At 39.0% G+C, this 19,608-nt stretch overlaps 1 protein-coding gene across 4 annotated transcripts in view; it reads right to left on the reverse strand.

The window, feature by feature from the left end:
- The window catches only part of LOC106083981 (uncharacterized), a 113,484-nt gene extending 95,296 nt beyond the window's left edge, over positions 1–18,188 (reverse strand). For 2 of the 4 annotated variants that reach the window (XM_059369459.1, XM_059369556.1), the window contains exon 1: positions 16,991–18,105. The gene's annotated coding sequence lies outside the window, so the exon portion shown is untranslated. Of the gene's footprint in view, positions 1–16,990; positions 18,106–18,156 lie in introns of those variants that run through there. The other 2 variants (XM_059369487.1, XM_059369524.1) reach the window with 2 other exon arrangements.
- Positions 18,189–19,608: the final 1,420 nt, after the last annotated feature.

Consider the following 19,608-nt stretch of genomic DNA (forward strand, 5'->3'; position numbering starts at 1 on the left):
TATCGGTTCAGATTTGAGTATAGCCGTCATATAAACCGACCCCCCGATTTAACTTCTTGAGCCCCTAGAAGCCACAATTTTCATTCGATTTGGTCGAAATTTAATCCAAAGAAATTTAATCCAACATACATGCCAAGTATGATCTGAATCGGTCTATAAACAGATATAAACCCCATACAAACCGATCCTGGATTTAACTTCTTGAGCCTATAGAAGCCTCAATTTTAATCTGATTTGGCTGAAATTTTAAACAAAGACTTCTGTTATGACTTTCAACATCAATGCCAAGTATGAACCGAATCGGTGTATAAACAAATACATCCCAAATATAAAGTTATCCCCGGATTTGGCTTCTTCAGCCTTTACAAGCCTAAATCTTCACGTGATTTGGCTAAAATTTGGCCCAAAACCCCTTTTTTATGACTTACAACATCAGTGCAAAGTTTTATGCGAATCGATCAATATGGTGCTCTATTATACAAACTCAGTTAATATGGGTACATTTTTAGCCTAATCCATGATGGTGGGTACCCAAAATTCGGCCCGGCCGAACTTAGCACGCTTTTACTTGTTTCAACCCAACAACATAGTATCCCACTGACACAACACACGAAGGATTGAGAAGAAATTTTAAAATGGTACAAATTGCAGGAAGTTTGCTGAATAATAGCCGAGGTTAAAGCAAAGAGGCACAATGAATGCATGACCCACAGTAGACATATATGTACTACAATCCATAATACCAGCCCCTATCACATTAAATATATATTTCGTCGTGGGGTTAAAAAAACATTTCTTATTCCCGCATCGTGCCTCATGAAAGCGATTGTGGTGGCGGCAGCGGCTCAGAAAAGAGGAATGTAAATATTCTTAAAATACTAACCCTGCTTCGAAAGTAAGTGCTACACCCAACAACAATGCGAGCCGAGAGGCATTTGGCGCTTAAGAGACCAGAAAATAATGTTTTGGGTCAGCAGGACAATGATCCCAAGCAATAAAAACACAAGAATAAGTACCATGGACGCTTAAGATACTTCATCTTACTCTACACATACATACTTCTTGCAGTACAATGTACGATATACATCCCACAACAACCCCCATAAGGCATAGGGGGAATGCATATGAAAGATACACAAAAAATATTATTATGAAAAATGGGCAAATGATGTTGGCGGTTCGTCGCTTTAACAGCAAAGTGATGTTGCTAAAAAAAAACAAAAAGGATTTTGCATTACAACAGCAAACCAAGATTTGAAAAATGGCTATTGAAAAAGGAACGCGAAATGTTTACCCTCCTAAGTCTGTGTCAACAAAGGCTTCAACACTGGTGTTATTTTTTAAATGTCTTCTACTAGAGGGTAAATTATGATTAAACGACGAGCATAAATTTGAGCTGAAATTTTTCCACCCAATTGTGATATCAGCATAAATATATTATTCATAAAAGGACATATTGGCAATGTGGTTTATGGGAGACTACAACAGACTTCCTCCAAATTTACTCCGGTGGATGAGGAGCTAGCCCCAATTCGCATGAAAACCAAATTCTTCTACATCAGCATATATTCAACATTTACAAAGAACGTCCGGAAATCTCAAATCATATTCTTCGCCGCGGCAAAAAAAATAACAGTCAACAGCACCAGGATTCTGAGTTTATTGAAACAAAAAAGGTTATGCGAGTTGGAGTTCAAGTGTAATACTGTTATTGCGTTTTATTTGTATAGGAAATCACAACCGGCCATTGTTCGCGAACTTATATACATAGAGGTGAACAAAATGTTTGTGTATCGCAACCTAAATCCTTGGAATGATACCAAACGCCATGGTGGCGCTCCAAAATAGAACTGCAACATACCTGAATTGGTTCGGCGATTAAACGCTCAAATTGCACGAACGTGATTAATTTCTGAACATCGTATGCTCTGACGAGAACGATTTCCCAATTAAGCCATTTGTAAACTCCTAAAATGTTCATATTTACTTATAGGTTAATAGGTATCGGGTTTTCCAATAAGGACTTTACCACCATAGGATGGGGGTATACTAATCTAGTCATTCCGTTTATAAAACCTCGAAATATTCGTCTACGACCCCATAAAGTATATATATATATTCTTGATCGTCTCGACGTTCTGAGTCGATCTAGCCATGTCCGCACGTCTGTCGAAATCACGATAGCGGTTGATCTCATAAAGATAGATAGAAATTTTGCACAATCACTTACTACTCATATAAGTCATTGGGGATCGATTCAGATTTTGATATAGCTCCCATATAAACCGATCTCCCGACTTGACTTCATGAGTCCTTACAAACCACAATCAATTTTTGTTCGATTTTGTTGAAATTTTGCATGTGATTTTCTTTTATGACGTACAAGTACGGTCCAAATCAGTCTATAACCAGATATAGCTCCCATATAAACCGATCTTCTAATTTGACTTCTTGAGTCCTTGCAAGCCGCCATTTTTGTCCGATTTGGCCGACATTTTGCATGTGGTGTTCTGTTATGACTTCCAACAACTGTACCAAATCGGTCAAGAACCTGATTTAGCTCCCATTAAACCGATCTCCCGATCTCTGGATTTGACTTCTTGAGCCCTTGCAATCCGCGATTGTTATCCGATTGGGCTGAAATTCTGTGTATAGTGTTCTGTTTTGACATTCAAAAACTGTTCTAAGTACGGTCCAAATCGTTCTATAACCAGATATAGTCCATATTTCAGCAGAATCCATGGTGGGGGTTTCCAAGATTCGGCTATTTTCAATAAAAAATTAAAAATCACGAAAAAATGGAAAACTGTTTCACGAAAATTCTTGGGTAACGCCAACGATAGCATATACAAATTTTTTCAAAAGAGGTTCAAAATTCTAAAGGCCTGCAGACTCGCAAAAAATTTTTAATTTTTGCCATTTTCTCCGTAAACTGCACTTTTTTATACCCACCACCATAGATAGATCATCTAGTCATTCCGTTTACAACACGTCGCAATATCCATTTCCGACCCCACAAAGTATATATATTGCGATTTAATGATGTCCGTGTGTCTGTGAGTCCGTCTGTAGTTATCATGCTGTAGCCTTCAAAAATTGAGGAATTGAGCTGGAATTTGGCACAGAGTCGTATTTTTGCTGCATGCAGGTTAAGTTCTTGAACGGGCCAAATCGGTCTATATTTGGATATAGCTGCCATATAGACAGATCTGCCGATTAAGGGTCTAAAGCCTATAACTACTGTATTTATTATCCGATTTCGGTGAAATTTGAAACAGTGAGTTGTATTGAGACTCCCGACATCTGAACCAAATATGGTTCAGATAGGATTATATTACGATATAATGCTATATGGAGCGATCTGCCGATAAAGGGTCTGAAACCCATAAAAGGTGTATTTATTACCCGATTTCGCTGAAATTTAAAACGGTGAGTTGTATTAAAGCTGCCGACATCTGACCCATATATGGTTCAGATCGGACTATATGTAGATATAGCTGATATAGATCGATCTGCCGATTAAGGGTCTGAAACCCATAAAAGCTTCATTTATCATCATATTTCGCTGAAATTTGAAGAAGTGAGTTACTTTAAGCTTCCCGACATCCGACTCAAATATGGTTCAGATCGACCATAATTGGATAAAGTTGCTATATAGACCGATCTGCCGATTAAGGGTCTAAACCCCATAACTGCTGTATTTATTATCCGATTTTGGGAAAATTTGAAACAGAGAGTTGTATTAAGACTCCCGATATCTGACCCAAATATGGTTCAGATCGAACTATATTTAGATATAGCTGTCATATAGACCGATCAGCCGATTTAGGGTTTGAAACCCCTAAAAGCTTTATTATTATCCTAATTCGCTGAAATTTTAAAAAGTGAGTTTTTTTAAGCCTCCCGACATTCGAATCAAATATGGTTCGGATCGGACCATAATTGGATATAGCTGCCACATCGGTCGAACTGCCGACTAATGGTCTGAAGCCTATAAAACTTTATTTATTATCCGATTTTGGGGAAACAGTGAGTTGTATTAAGACTTCCAACATATGATCCAAATATGGTTCAGATCGAACTTTATTTAGATAAAGCTGTCATATAGACCGATCAGCCGATTTAGGGTTTGAAACCCCTAAAAGCTTCATTTATTATCCTAATTCGCTGAAACTTTAAAATGAGTTATTTTAAGCCTCTAGACATTCGATTCAGACCGATTTATGGTCTGAATCGCCTAAAAGCTTAATTTATTATCCTTTTTCGCTGAAATTTGAAACAGTGATCACATATGGTTTATGGTTTAGATCGGACTATATGTAGATATAGCTGTCATATAGATCAATCTGCCGATTAAGGGCCTGAAGCCCACAAAAGCTTAAATAGGCTGATATTTGAAATAGTGAGTTGTTTTAAGTCTCCCGACATGCGACTCTAATATGGTTCAGTTCGGACTATATTAAGATATAGCTGTCATATTGATCGATCTGCTGATTAAGGGTCTGAAGCCAATAAAAGCTACATTTTTATCCGATTTCGCTGAAATTTGAAACAGTAAGTTATTATAATCCGAAATCCGATCCAAATATAATTCAAATTGGACTATATTTAGATATAGCTGTCATATAGACCGATCAGCCGATAAAGGGCCTGAAACCCACAATAAGCGGATTTATTGCCTGATTTCGCTGAAACTGTGACTTGTATAAGAGTTCTCGGGACCTGAATCAAATGTGATCCAGACCAGCCCCTATTTAGATATAACTATGAATTTGGTGGTAGAGTTGTAACAAAATAGGATGATTAATATATTCAAGGTGGTGGGTATCCAACGTTCGGCACGATTTTTACTTGTTTTTGGTATTTTTCTTCCGATTTGGCGTTAAGTTCAATTTACAAATTCATGAAACATAATTTCAGTTTTTTCCCAACGTCTTTAGTTTTGCCCTAATTTTAAGGCATATGTCTTAAAGACATATTGAAACACAATTTCCTTTTCTTTAAAGTGTTCCCACAAGGAGTTTCCATTTGTTAAAAGGAAGTGCTTTGCCAAAACACAATTCATATGACCTAGAATAGGCAAATGACAAAAATCGTTTGTCACACCTTTATTTGGTTGATAGGATCACGTAACACTGGCGTTAGTGGTAAAAACAGCTAGCAGCAGCAGAAACTATTTAGGTCTTAGACCTCTTAACACAACCAAAGAGGAGCGGCTTTTATAACGATTTTATGACAAACAACAATATACGGCAGTGATAATATTTTTTGAATTATGTGCTGCGCTAACGTTTTAGCATTGTATATTTAGTATTATAAATTATGATTGGTCCTTGGCCACCGGGAAAAGGAAAGTGCCCTAAAACCGTCACTCTTTGTGAGAATGGCAATCAGTGATTTCAAATGCTGACACTAATTGGCCAAAGTCACACCAATAGGGGGAACCTCTTTTCAGATGAGTTGAGCTTTATTGGGTAAATTTTCTCGAATATGCAGCAAAGCAAACGCAGAGATTGTAAAAAAAAAAACCCTACACACTATACTGACCAAAAAATGGTATTCATGCATGTCTTTTTTAACTTTGGCATTTCATTTTGTGAATGGCAAATTGGAAGCTTGAATTTTTGGAAAGTTTTTATGTAATTTCTTTTGCTAAATTTCAGACTTTTTTAAGAGTCTGAATAAGAAACTGAACAAAAATAGAAATGTCCAACCACCACAATGTAAAAATAAACTGCTGACAAGAAAGCAAATGTTATAACAAAAATCAAAAACATACGAACGCTCAGAAAACAAAATCAGAAAAGTAAAGTAGTAACAACAAATCATCAAAAATGGCAACGAACTTTGAAACAGTCAGACGAAACGGCAGAGACGTGAAACGTGAAACGTGCGACTTTGATTATACCTAAAACATATGAGATTTTATTTACATTTGTTTTTTTTGTCTTTGGTTATCTTTAGTTTTTTTATTAAGATTCTCAAATGACGCAAATAATCGCAAAAACAAGTAAAATCAGGTAAAAGCACACTACAAACAGACGGGCTGAACTTTTGATACACCACATCATGGAGTCCCGAGGTGTTGATGAAACCTAGAATGCGGTATACAGAACAACATTGCGGGCGTAGCTAGATGAAGGAGATGGTACGGAAGGTAAGGAGAGAGGAGAAACGTCCATATCTCAGAAAGTATAAAGAAATGGAAGGACGTAAGTGTGATCGAATCGAGATGTTCCGTTTGCAGCATGAAAACCAATGGATTTGGTACAGCCACCTCCTCCTAAAGAGTCAAATAAGGATATGTGGTAACAGATATGGATAGCAAGCTTAGGATATAAAGAAAACATTTTTCCTAGCTGTTGATATCACACACAGCAACAATCCTGGATGGTGGTATAGAACGTATACCCACTGTCTGTCTGATTGAGGTATTCATAGCAGTAATCCGGCTTAAGAACAACAATGCAGCAGAAGCTGATTGATCCATCAAAACCACACAGAAAAAATAAAAATCGGTTTCAAACACGAAATTAATTGATTCAATTAATTTTTCAATTGAAAGTGCTTCAAACACGAAAATGATAATATCAATCGCCGTTTTTTGAAAAAGTAATTGAAAATTTTTTCAATTAAAAAAATGCATATTCAATTAAGACAAATAAAAAGGCGTTAAGTTCGGCCGAGCCGAACTTTGGATACCCACCACCTCGGGTATATATGTAAACCACCTTTCGCCAAAATCCGGTAAAAATGCATACCTTATGCCCCATAGCAGCTGTATCGAAATAAGTTTCGATTTGGACCAAATACTAATAAGTACAAGTCATTGTTCAATTGTGTTCAATTGTAACAAAACATCGGTTTTTTTAGTAGCAATATCTTAAAATAAACCGATCCGAACCATAAACGTCATGGATGTCCAAAAGCCTAACATAAGTCACTGTGTCAAATTTCAGTGAAATCGGATTATAAATGCACCTTTTATCGGGCCAAGGCCTTAAATCTAGATATCGCTCTATATGGCAGCTATATCCAAATATGGACCGATTTGGGCAAAATTGAAGAAGAATGTCGAAGAGCCTAACACAACGCACTGTCCCAAATTTCGACAAAATCGGACAATAAATGCGCCTTTTATAGCCTCAAAGCCTTAAATCGAAAAATTGGTCTATATGGCAGCTATATCCAAATCTGGACCGATTTGAGCCAAATTGAAGAACAATATCGAAGGGCCTAACACAACTCGGTGTCCCAAATTTCGGCGATATCGGACAATAAATGCGCCTTTTATATACCCAAAACCCTAAATCGAGAGATCGGTCTATATGACAGCTATATCCAAATCTGGGCCGATTTGGGACAAATTGCAGAAAGATGTCAAGGGTCCTTACGCAGCTCACTGTCCCTAATTTTGGCCAAATCGGACAATAAATGCGCCTTTTATGGACGCAAGATCTTAAATCTAGAGATCTGTCTATATGGCAGCTATATCCAAATCTGGACCGATCGGAGCTAAATTGAAGAAGAATATTTAAGGGCCTAACACAACTAACTGTCACAAATTTCAGCAAAATCGAATAATAAATGTGGCTTTTATGGGCCTAAGACCCTAAATCGGCGGAACGGTTTATATGGCAGCTATATCCAAATCTGGACCGATCTGGGCCTAATTGAATAAGGATATCGAAGGGCCTAACACAACTCACTGTCCCAAATTTCACCAAAATCGGATAAAAAATGTGGCTTTTATAGGCCTAAGACCCTAAATAGGTCTATATGGGGGCTATATCAAGATATAGTCCGATATAGCCCATCTTTGAACTTAACCTGCTTATGGACAAAAGAAGAATCTGCAAAGTTTCAGCTCAATATCTCTATTTTTAAAGACTGCAGCGTGATTTCAACAGAAGGACGGACGGACATGGCTATATCGTCTTAGATTTTTATGCTGATCAAGAATATATATACTTTATAGGGTCGGAAATGGATTTTCACTCTTAGAGTGAAAATCGGGCGATATACGTATATGGCAGCTATATCTAAATCTAGTCCGATTTCTATGAAATTAACCAGTAATGTCGAGAGTCAAAAGAAATCCTCCCTGCCAAATTTCCAAAGAATCAGTTAACAAATTAACACTTTATTGATATATTTCTCAAAATTGGACGAACATATATATGGGAGCTATATCCAAATCTAATATCGTGTTAGTTGTCGAGGAAAGCGTTGTGCACAATTTTGGCAAATTTGGTAAATAAATGCGCTTTCAGTGGTTCTAGAGGTGAAAGCGCAGTGAAGTCAAGATCCGAGATCGGTTTAAGCCAAATTGGATAATAATTGCGGCCTCTAGCTGCTCAATAAATCAAGATCTGAGATCTATTTTTATGGGAGCTTTATCAGGTTATGAACTGATGTGGACCATACTTGTCAGAGTTGTTGGAAGTCATTACGAAACACGTCTTGCAAAATTGCATCCAAATCGGAAAGGAATCGCGCCCTTTAGAGGCTCAAGAAGTCAAGATCCTAGATTGGTTTATATGACAGCTATATCAGGTTGTGGACCGATTGCAACCATAATTAGCATAGTTGTTGGAAATCATAACAAAATATAACAAAATGCTAAATTTCAGCCAAATCGGATAAGAATTGCACACTCTAGAGGCTCAAGAAGTCCAGGTCCGATATCGGTTTATATGGCAGTTATATCAAAACATGGACCGATTTTGCCCATTTAAAATCCCAAATGACCTGCACTAACAAGAAGTGTTTATGCAAAAATTTCAAGCACCTAGTTTTACTCCTACCAAACTAAGCGTGCTTTCGACAGACAGACGGAAAAATGGACAAACATGGCTAAATCGACCAAAAATTCCAAGAGGATTAAGAATATATATATAGTTTGTTGGGTCTCAAATCAATATTTCGATGTGTTGCAAACGGAATGACGAATTTAGTACACCCCCATCCTATGGTTTCATTATACTTTGTCTACTTTTATTATATAATTTTTAATGTTTCTTTTAATGTTCCTGCTAGGTTCTCGTAATACACCACACCTAGCTGGCAACTCAAATGCACACCAAGGTCTCTTGTGCTTAGCTGTTGGCGATAAGGTTACAAAATATATACGCAGCTCGACATTTTGGATTATCGTTATGAGTCCACAGTTCATACAGCAACTAAATTTTCTCTTACTTTTGAATTATTCCCATTATTTCTAAACGAAAAACAATACAACGTTGACATCAAGGATTTAACTGCAAACACACACAATTTTATGTAGCCTACATATATTTTTAATGGATTGCCTTTGTGACAAACAAAAGCGTAGCCTAAAATATGTTAAAAATAAAATGCCTTTACAGGGGAGAGGACAAGAAGCAAATGTCGCATTTTTGTTTTTTGTGTAAAAAAAAGAATCCATAAATTGACCTTGCACATTGTCTGTTACTAATGGAAACTTTGTTGGGAAATGTAAACAAAATCATTAAGGGACAAACAAACATATGTGCTGTGTTGCGTTGGTTAGCTGCTGCTGTTCAGTTTATTATTAAACGACCCATCCTGGCCCTTGGTTGAAAGGAACCCCACCCAACCAAGCCAATCACAACATTTTATGGCCATATTGCACACATGTGGAATAATAATACTAGTGTGGCTAGATCACATCCAATCACATCACACCATTGGATTGTGTGCCAAGAGTCTAGCCATCATCCACTTAAAATAATCTGTGGCGGCGATAAGAGGACTTTTCGTTTTACATTAACTTATTTAAGAATGGTGTATGTATGCATGCGTATACAACCAAGTAGGTACATTCATGTATTCTCACACATAAGAAAGATATGGAAATGAAGGTCATTGTCACCATACCCCTAAATGGTGTGCGAATTGTTAGGTTGATGGTAACATCTTATTATTCAATCAAACTTTATTTGTTCCACTTCTAAAAGTTGCTCAAACTGCAAAATATTCAAAAAATAAAAGACGAAATACATAGAAAGTATAGCGCCTAGCCTATTATTAGGCAAAAGGGGATACTTCTCTTGTATCGATGAGTGCAATACAATTAAAGTTTAAGCTCAATGATAAAGGGCCTCCTTTTTGATGATGAATCTGAACGGCATGTCGCATAGTCTATGTAGCAATAATCCGGCTAAAGAGTAACAAGGCAGCAGAAGCCGTTGGGTTACCAACTGAACTATTCAAGACCGGAGGTGACATGCTTAGGCCTATGCTTGAGTAAGTCTACGCGATCTGGCTTAAAGAACGCACACCCAAAGGTTTGGAAACTTGTACACAAGAAAGGAGAAAAGATGGGTTGGTCACCCGGCACGGAATGGCTGTGAGCACCAAACAGGCCGTAACAACGAGGTCTGATTTGTGTGGTGTTCATTGCTGTCACGAGAAGCATAACTGAGAAGCAAATGGGGATACTTCTCTTATTTCAATGAGTGCAATCTGATTAAAGTTTAAGCTCAATATTAAGGGACCTCCTTTTTGATGACGAGTCAGATCGGCATGTCGCATAGTCTATGTCTATGTAGCAGTAATCCGGCTAAAGAGTAACAAGGCAGCAGAAGCCATTGGGTTGCCAGCTCAACTATTCAAGACCGGAGGTGACATGCTGCTTAGGCCTATGCTTGAGTAAGTCTACGCGATCTGGCTTGAAGAACGCACACCCAATAGTTGGAACCCTGTACACAAGAAAGGAGAGAATATGGGTTGGTTAGACGGCACGAGATAGCTGTAAGCACCAAACAGGCCGTAACATTGAGGTCCGATCTGTGTGGTGTTTATTGCTGTCACGAGAAGCATATATAAGAAGCAAATGGGGATACTTCTCTCATATCAATGAGTGCAATCTGATTAAATATTAAGCTAAATGTTAATAGGCCTCCTTTTTGATGCCGAATCCGAACGGCGTGTTGCATAGTCTATGTCTATGTAGCAGTAATCCGGCTGAAGAACAACAAGGCAGCAGAAGCCGTTGGGTTTACCAGCTAAACGATTCAAAACCGCAGGTGACATGCTGCTAAAGCCTATGCTTGAATAAGTCTACGCGATCTGGTTTGAAGAACGCACACCCAATGGTTGGAACCTTGTACACAAGAAAGCAGAGATAGCTGTGAGCACCACACAGGCTGCCTTTGGACCGGCCACCCGATCTCCCGATATAGGGTATTGAGGCAACAAAAGATCGATTTATTACCCGATTTCGATGACATTTGGCACAGTGTGTTCTGGTAGACTCCTACCCATTCCTGTCACATGTGGTACAGATCGGACAAAATTTGGATATAGCTGCCATATATACCATTCTTTCGATATTGTATAATGAGCCTAAAAAAGGGAGCACTTTTCATCCGATTTCTACGAAATTTGGCACAGATAGTTCCGGTACCCCTCTAAAGCTTTTTGTTGAATATCTTCCAGATGGGACCATGACCAAGATGACTACTTTGAGCTGCAGGCCATCACTGTCAGATCGGGCGACAACGAGATGCCCCCTCAAGACGGCTGAACAGTTCAAAATTCACCTGTTCTGGGTGCCGTGCCACAGAGAGTGGACGAGTTTGCGAGACTTGGAACTACCTTACACATTCCAGGGATACTGAAATCTGTGTGTATGCCTCTAGCGACATGTAAACTAAGTCCTGCACTAGCATTCAGAAGGTGTTCCACTTTAGGTTTTCATTTCTTTGAGAACCTGCGGATGTGAACATTCGCAAGTTGTTGGACCTTTTAAAGCGATCTGGATGATTCAATGGTAGAAACTAGAAGGCATCTTCCTTTTTCTTTTCCTGTGGTATGACAATGGACGAAAACGTTTCCGTGGTCTCCGAGCCGATGGAGTTATGGATGGAAGTTACAAATGTCATCCCTGGAGCCAAATCATCCAAGGCATTGGACCCCGACGGAATCTCTACACTAATGCTGAAGAATTTGGATCTACCTGAAGACAAGTACCTTACAAATGTCCCCAACCTGTCTTTGAACACTCTAATAGTTACCAATCCCTGAAAGATGGCCAGAGTGATCCCGCTACTTAAGCCTGGAGAGGACCCAAGTAAGGGGAAATTGTACAGACCGATCTCCTGTCGCTCACCAGTAACCAACACATTTGCCGTGGCTTCGATCAGCCCAGTCCATTTGATAGGACGGTTCTCGTGGCACTAGACCTATGGAAGGCATTCGACACGAATTTGACGACATCGCCAATACGTCCTTCCACCCAGGCTGAAACTCTGATTCGCAAATAATCTGTGTGGTTGACAATCATTTGTGAAATTTTGGGATAAGAAGTTGAAGCACCGTAGAGTGAACAGGTAGTTTCTCAAGGCGGGGTAAAAACTCCGGCACTGTTTAACCTTTACCTATCCTTCATTCAACCCCCTCCGGACGGCATAGAAATCGTATCAAATCCGTACGATTGTACGGCCATGGCATCAGGCCCCCCACCCATGGATGACATCTGCGATATGTTAAACGTCTACCTCAACGAACTTGCCTCTTTTTTGGCTGCAAGAGATTTGAAGATATCTGCCACAAAATCTTCAGCCACGTTGTTCACTACATACACGCTTGAAGTGCGTAGGGAGCTGAACGTTCTGGTCGATGTAGTGACAATTTCGACCATCAAGTGTCCCAAAATATTGGTGTCACATTTGACAGTTCCTACATAATTTCCTCACATGCCAAAACAATTTGCGATAAGGTCAAAAGTAGAAACAAGGTACACAAGGCACTTGAGCTGCTGACACAGAAACCTTGTTGACCACGTACAAAGTAATTGGGCAGTCGGTGGTAAGTTCTGTGTCAGCTCTGTGACACGCAGTGGAATAATATTCAGATCTGTCAGAATGACGCCCACGAGCTGTATGAGCTGTATGACGACGATAGCATAGTTACACGCATAAAAGCACAACGGCTGCGTTGGCTAGGTCATGTTGTCAGAATGGATGAAGAAGCTCCAGCAAAGAAGTCTTTTGAAGGCAAACACGGTGGTACGAGCAAACAGGAAACACCAAAAGCCTGATGGAAATATCAAGTTGTGGGAGACACCTCGAAACTTGGTGTCAGAGATTTTAGAATGAGCGTAGAAGATCGAGGCGCTTGGAACGCTATTCTACGTTCGGCTAGTGGAAGAAATGACGCCCTTCGAGCTGCGACGGACTGTCTCCTTAGTTCTCATGTGGACCACCTCCGTCAAGAGACAAAGATCCTACATGCTATCTAAGCAATACCTTCTGGACTGTTATCGCAGAGACCATCCAAATCATCATCTTGCGGATAGGTATCCATCGCTCAGAAACCTAAAGTAGATCTACATGATCTAGAGCGTGACAACATTCATGCAGACACGGTAGCAGATTCGCTGAATAGCTACCGGGTGAATGTGGTCCTTGGAGAACGACTGCCTCCCATTGCACCTGAAGAAACGAACCTCCCCCGGCAAACCAGAGTAATTCTGGCTCAATTCAGCCGCCTCAACTCCTACAGAGCAAAATTTTTATGCAAACGAGCGGGATGTATGTCCCGATTGTGACCAGGGACCGCACGTCACCTGTTTTACTGCCCAGCCAGACCCACTCGACTCTGACCCAGATCCCTCTGAACGCACCCGACCTTAGTCGCAGAATTCCTGGATCTGGATACTCAACAGAATCAAGCAGACGAAAGATAGAAAACAACGCACTGCCATAACAACAACGACAACAAACACAAGCCGAGTGTACCTGACGAACATGCTAAAATTATCTATTTCCACCTTAGGTGTGGATAGCTATACCGGAGCGGGTGGTGAATGGAGAACCACTGCTGAACATTTTTTTGATGTTCGCGCCGGGATTTGAACACAGGCGCTCGGCGCCCGAGGCAGACATGCTAACCTCTGCGCCACGGTGGCTTTCTCCTGTTTAACCTCTACCTGTGTAAAATCCCTCCACCTGGCGTGAAGATGTTATCATACACGGATGACTGATTTGTCCTAACAAACAAGAATGACATCAGTGAGCTGTGTGATCCAATACTCTGCTATAAGACAAGAAAAAGAATCAAAATCCTGATGTATTTGGCAGGCAGCATTTGGTGTATTATAAACAACTGTCCGACCGGTAGTAAATTTTGCAGTGACAACGTAGACATACCTACGCCCTAAGCCCTAAAGTCCATGAAGGCGGCCTACATATGACAAACACAAACCATCTACACGAGGAGACCAACATCCGTAATGTAAAACATCATAAAGAGCTGCTTTCTAAACACTAAGAACAGAGGAGTATCTGGATCTTTAAGGACGCGATCCGGCAAAGCATTATCGATCCACTCACAACTCCTCATACAGAAAGGGCTTGTAGGATACTCATCTGAATACTGTAACCAACCAGCCGAATATGAATATAGTACTTGGTGGAAGCCCATCACCGAACAGCAGATTATGAAATAGACCTACCTAGAAAAACCAAAGCTAATGTGGCCAAATTAAGTTCCGATTCGTATAGCAAGCTAAACTCATATCTCTTAAGGTTAGATGATACCATACCCAATATCTGCCCTATATGCAACACAGGACTCCAAGAAACCCGGCACGGAAGTGCCGGCGGTGGCTAAAACCACACAAGCTGGAACATTGAGTTCCTATCTGTGTGGTGTTCATTGCTCTCACGAGAAGCTTAGCTGCGAGCTACCAGGCGCGTCCACAGGTTGCGGATAGTGGAATGCTCCATGCGGAGTATCTGTATTTGCAGTCGCGGCAATCAGCGGTATCGAGTGGAGAGTCTCAGTGAGAGGTAAGGTGGCACCGGCTCTTGCACAAATACTGAGTGCCTATGATGCTCGATATGACAAGGCGAGTTATTGGCGCCGTTAAATAACCAATTGCCAACCTGTTCTCGCGGCGATCGGTCCTTTGGGCCGTGACGAGCTTGCTCACCTACAGGAGCTTGACGAGTATCGCCACCTCCGTATGGAAATGTGGTAACAACAACAACAACAACACCAATAATTATCTCCGGAAAGACCTTCGAATTTGACTGGAGAATAAATCTCTCTGTATACTTACAGCGAATGTGGGTACAACAACAACACGCAGTGGAATCACATTCAGATCTGTCAGAACGCTGCTCTATATACTGCAATGTATGGTTAGTACATGATAATGGCACAACTACATGCTGTCAAAGCAGTATCTACTTCGCATGCTTTCGCAGAGATCATCCCAATTACCATCTTGCGGGTAGGCATTCACCGCCCAAAGATTTTGGGAAGGAGGTTCTTGTGGCTACAAAAGAAACCTCTAGATCAAGCAGTGTTTCAGGATGGTCAAGAAAGCATTCAGGTAGATAGATACAGTAGCAGAAGCGTTGAAAAGCTACTGAATGAACGCAGATTCGGAAGATCGACTTATTGCACCCGAAGAAGTAAGTCTCCTTTTGACTCGATTGCGTTTCGCCACATGCAGCCGTCTCAACTCCTACAGAGCTATGATTGATGGCAGCATGTAAGGTGTATGTATGTCCCGATTGTAACCAGGGACCACACGATACACGCCACCTGTTTGACAGCCCAGCCAATACAACTCGATTTAGAGCCAGATCCCTCTGTACGCACCTTATCTTATACGCAGAGTTCTTCAGTCAGGCAACTTAACAGAACCCATCAGACGAATTGGTGAAACAGAACACACTGCTACAACAACAACTACATCAACAACATAGAATTGATGTTTTCAGTTTAAGTGTTTACACTATCCGTGTGCTTCTGTTTTTATGTACGGTTGTGTATGACTTCACTTCAAGAATCACTTTCTGATATGACTACCGCATAAAAATATCACCTGATTTACACTTTGTACCAAACAAAAGGCCTGATAAGAAGTGAGCCGAAAGAGAGAACCCTGAACATTTTTAATATTTCCACAAAGTTCAAAGAATAAAAAAAAAACATCTGCAGTCCATTAAAAATGCAAAAGATTCAGAGAAATTTAAATAATTTCATTCGCCCATGAAAAAATTGTGTCTGTCCCACCGGCAAATAAGTGGTTCAACAAATGTGTGCATGTGCGTGCTGCCAACCAAACACATATTTTAACAGAACTTTGTATACAGTAATGCTTGATTGGTTCAAATGTACATATGTATGTATGCACATGTGCTTGTGGCGGCGATACTCTGTTTTTTTTTTTCTTCTATCACCAGAAACGTTACACTTCCAGTTACAAATTAAATAAGAAAAATAGATATTTTTCGGTTTTTCTGTACAGATTTTAAAAACTTTATTTGCAAGACTATAGAGCCTACCACGCTCCGTAAATGACTCACACATATTTTCGTCGTCTGTTGCTTTTGCTGTACCAACAGCGTCGCACCAAATTAGATTGATGCCAATGCGAATGTCGCAAATTTTGCTATGAAATCCTAACAAGTATTACAGTTTTGCTGGCGCGTATCAATTGCTAAGATTTAAAGATGCAAAAAAAAACAACAAAAAGATAATGAGCGTGTGTTTATTTAGAAACAAAGTAAAAAAAAACATGACGATAAGAGCGCGAGCCAAACTCCGAAGGTATTAGTTCTGCTGCGTTGATGCTTTTATCAAACACCAATGCCAATATAGATGATCATTATGATGATGGTTACAACGACGGGATGCTTTAATAGAAAAAGTATATATATATGTGTGTGTGTTAATTAAGAATTACAGCCAGCAGCCTTGCGAAGGAAGAGAGAATTTTATATGAAAGCACGTACCAAGAATTAAAAGGTGTGTACCAGACCAAAACACAACAAAAAAAGAGACTACACATAACACCCGCAAACATCAATGTGTTTTGTACTTGCCTGCCTACCTATCTACTATATTGGCAACATCACGCAATGAGGCGAAAAGAATAACGAGAGAAATAGAAAAGAAAACAAGATAGAAGTTGACCAAGAGAACGAAAAGAGGATACATCAATTCAAGCAAAGGACTTTGTACTTACCTTGAACACATAAAACAACTTGTGAATCCAGCAAATGATAGGTGACAAAATTGAAGCGAGAACGGCAAAGGAGTTGAGCAGGGTATTAATCACATGGTAAATTCGACTTTTAACATCAGAGCACCACGACTCGTTTATCTAAGGGCATTCCAACCCAATAAATATGGCACAATATCACAATTGCCACAATACTTTTTTTGATTGTGTCCGTTTTTGCTGTTTGGAATTTATCTTGAAGATTTTTTCTTCTTATTAACTAACAAGCACTACACAACTTCTCACAATACATTTATTTTCATCTCATTTGTTGACATTATAAACAGAGAAGGCCTAAAACACCAAAGAATTATTGTTAGATACATATATGTATGTATGCAGATGCTGACGGCTAGAATTGTTTAAAACATTTAAAAGAGAAGATTCACAGGCGTATGTTGGCAACCGCATCAACTCGCAGCAGGCAAACAAAAAATAAAAAGGAAGCACAACCGAAAAGCAAACCCGACCGAATAACCGATAAACAAGCCCGACCGACAAGTGGGGGTGTGGATTTCTTTTATAGTAGCTTCCGTATAATAAAAGCCATCTACCAGCGGCGACGTCGACGAATGGGATGTTGGGGGATGCTCCTTATCTCAATTCATTTTTGTTATTTTATCTCTTTATTTATTTCAATTTCAAATTTTTCATTGATTTTTAAAATCTGCACAGTTACTATACCACTAAATTCATCGTGGTGTTGAGAACACACAAAAATAAAACTCCCAATTTAAAAACTTCAATGTTTTTCGGAGTGTTTGAGTGTTATTGGTTTGTTGTTGCAGCCGCTTGGCACTGCTTCCGATATTGTGATAATTCACTTTACACTTCTCATGATAGAATAAATGAAACACATTCCAGAGGACTAGAGTAAAATTAAAAATTCCAAAATTTACCAAATAAAACAAAACAATTTGTTGTTGCTGATTTTCCTTTACAATCTTTGGTGGTTTTCTCTCAATTTATTTTAACCATATTTAAACCGTATTTTTATACTAATCATTCGATTTTAAAAGGAAACAGTTTTGTTTATTTCTTTACTATTTTGTTTTTAATTAATTAATTATGAATGAATGAATTAACTATAATTAATTAATTAATACAATTATAACCAATATTTAACGGACAGTTTGACTTGTCTTCTCGATTGAATTGAATGGAAATGAAGGAATACATTTTTACATTTTATCTATTGCACTACATTTCACACTTTGTGCGGAATTAAGAATTGAGTGGAATGGCCGTTCTCAAAGTCTCGACGAAAGTGGAATGGAGGATTGAATTGAAGTGTTGCCAACTTGCGGTATGACTAAAATACATAAAGATGCCGCAGTTGAGATGCAAATCATTGGCGTCAGATGTCGTTTGAAAAAATAGGGCCAATTGTCACTCATTTGAAGTTTTTTTTTCCAAATTTGCGATGAATACATAATACAATTAAGAGGTAGCGTCATTAACACAAGAACAAAAATCTACCCCCGAAACTACCATCAGTGGCAAATGCCGGAAATTGAAATGTCAAAGTGGCTTTAGAATGAACTTTATTTTACAGCTTATCTTCTTCAAATGTGTTTTATATTTGTATTTTCATCATTTTAACACTGTTTTGTTGCTTATGTGTGGAATATCGGATCAAAAGAACATCATTTTAGGATTTTAGAAAAAAATCACAGCTGTGTTATCCAGCCTTGGACATTTAGATTTACAGGAAAATCTAAACAAAACTAAAAAAAAATTGTACTCAGTTGTTCGCATGGCAGGATTCACTAATAGAAGGTTAGGTCACATGCAAAACACAAAGTGGATAGGCCCCATAAACATCATTAAGGATGTCAAATCTGACGATTGAAAATGTCATCATATAGGAGAAAACGTAAACAAAGAATGAATGTAAAAAAAGAACAAGTTGACATCCTCAATGCCAAGTACTGCCAAATATTAAAAAAAGAGTATATCGGCTGATCGCTTGGCTTAACCTTATTCAGTGAATCCTGTTCGCATGGCCTCACCTTATAAGTGCATCCTGCGCTCAATGGAAAGTTCATTCCCAAAGTTCAAATTATTTGGCCATTCTTCTTCGTTATGCGATTGTATTTCAACTATTTTGTTTTAATAAATGAATCGTTGCATAAATAAAAGATTCTAAATTATAAAGGCATATTTGTTCAATCACAATAATAATTGCGTTGTTTTATTTACCAGTCTAGCGGATTCGTTAGCTTAAGCTGCCATTAGACGATAAGACATGTCATATGAGCTGTCACTTTCTGTATTCATAAGACTTGTCTTATGTACATCGAATCTAATCGTCATATATCCTCATATGTATTGTATAGACTTGTATCTACATGTATGTTCGAAATCGATTTGTCATATTAAATTTTTCGTTTGTATCACACGATGTTTAGAACTTTTAGAGTTGCTGTTTTGCATATGACATGTTTTATCGTCTAATGGCAGCTTTATGGACAAACAAAACGCACTTCCTGCTTAATGCTTTATTGGCAGCACTAACACACAAGTGTGTTTTATTTACTCATTAAGCGGATATTCTTACTTAAGCGTGGTACTATGTTCGA

This window comes from Stomoxys calcitrans, chromosome 1 (assembly GCF_963082655.1).
Source record: "Stomoxys calcitrans chromosome 1, idStoCalc2.1, whole genome shotgun sequence".
Taxonomy (NCBI): domain Eukaryota; kingdom Metazoa; phylum Arthropoda; class Insecta; order Diptera; family Muscidae; genus Stomoxys; species Stomoxys calcitrans.